The sequence below is a fragment of the Octopus bimaculoides genome, chromosome 3 (genome assembly GCF_001194135.2).
Source record: "Octopus bimaculoides isolate UCB-OBI-ISO-001 chromosome 3, ASM119413v2, whole genome shotgun sequence".
NCBI classification, from domain to species: domain Eukaryota; kingdom Metazoa; phylum Mollusca; class Cephalopoda; order Octopoda; family Octopodidae; genus Octopus; species Octopus bimaculoides.
The window spans coordinates 37,342,345-37,344,049 of record NC_068983.1 but is presented as its reverse complement, the minus strand read 5'-3'; the positions used below and the strand labels follow the sequence as shown (position 1 = coordinate 37,344,049).

Sequence of the window (1,705 nt, the reverse complement as noted above, 5' to 3'; positions counted from 1 at the left end):
AATGATAATGGGCTTACCGACAGTATGAACAGCATCACAGAGAGGCTGTCTCCTTGGAATATCCCCCTGCGATATTGTATTTTTTTGCTGGTGATACATCCACTTACTGTATTTAACTTCACAATGGTGGCCCAGGAAGACGTCAGGTTACATATGGCATTAATCAAGTTCACTGGGACTTTAGCAAGTCGGAGGGCTTCTAGCATCCACGAATGGGGGACAGAGTCGAAGGCTTTTTTATAGTCAAGCCACATGGAGACCAGATTTCTTCTGTGCTGCCGTACCTCCGTCGTAAGTATGTATGTATGTATGTATGTCATTATTCAGTTTTATTTCAAGATTTCTTGCCAAGAGAGAAAGAACTGGTTTCTAACCTAGATCCAAGGCTCCTTCATTGGAATTTCAACATCAACAACAAGGTATTTTTTTTTGTATGTATGTATGTATGTATGTATGTTGGTGCAGATTTGTATGTTTTATGTATGTATTCTCATGCTTAAAGTTGAATATGTAGACATTCTGTATGTATGTATATATGTATGTATGTATGTATGTATGTATGTATGTATGTATGCATGCATGCATGCATGTATATTAAAAGACAGAAAGAAGAAAATGCTTTGACAACTTTATTATGAATAAAAGTAAGAAAGTATTTACATTTTTATTAAAATACGCTACCAGTTTCAATTGCTTTAAAAAGATGATTTAGTCATGCTGCTGTAAAAGGGAAAATAAACTGAATTAAATAAAATTAGATTAATCTTTCAAGATACCTGTTCTGGTAGCTGACATGTTTTTCTTACAAAAATTACATGGTGCTGGTGCTTTGTTTCCTTCTTATTGTTGCTGAGTCACGTTGGCAGCAGCAGCTACACACACACACACTTACATTCACAGGCATAATGACAATGCTGTAAATACACTGTTAAACCTACATTTCTATTAAACGTAGGCCTGATACATCATTGATCCTATGTTGATCAAGTAAAAGAACATCGGATACATTAAATAAAGGCCATGCCATTCACTTATAATTGTCTTCCAGTACTAAAGCAAATTGTATTTCATCACTTTAACTGCTTCATTAGAATAAGGTGAGCAACATCTGAATAAAGCAAGTATTCAATGCTACATTCTCTCCACCTGACCAACACTCCCAAATTTTTTTTTACTATCAAAAGACTTTTCTCTTTCAATGTACTTTGTTGTTGTTGTTAAATTTCAGCACAGTTTCCATTCATATGTTTGTTCATTCATTCGTTCATTTATTTATTCATTCATTCATTCACTCATTCATTCATGTGTATGTGGGTGTAGGTGTTTGTGCGTTTGTATGTATGTTTGCCTATGTATGCCTGTGTGCATGTAATATATATATATATATGTGTAAGGTGGCGAGCTGGCAGAAATGTTAGCATGCTGGGTAAAATGCTTAGCCGTATTTTATCTGTCTTTACATTCTGAGTTAAAATTCTGCCGAGGTTGACTTTGCCTTTTATCCTTTTGGGGTATATAAATTAAGTACCAGTTGCATACTGGGGCCAATCTAATCGACTGGCCCCTTCACCAAAAACTTCGGGGCCTTGTGCCTAGAATAGAAAAGAATATATATATATGGAAAGCGGACGTTAAACGACGATGATGATGATGAATGTGTGTGTGTTTGTGTGCGTGTATAATGTCCACACACACACACACACAT

At 35.7% G+C, this 1,705-nt stretch overlaps 1 long non-coding RNA gene across 1 annotated transcript in view; it reads right to left on the bottom strand.

Moving 5' to 3' along the window:
• Positions 1–614: 614 nt before the first annotated feature.
• Positions 615–1,705, bottom strand: part of LOC128247280 (uncharacterized) — a 12,737-nt gene continuing 11,646 nt past the window's right edge. Inside the window, exon 2 of the long non-coding RNA XR_008263637.1 lies at positions 615–1,592. This is a non-coding gene — a long non-coding RNA (uncharacterized LOC128247280). The remainder of the gene's footprint in view (positions 1,593–1,705) is intronic.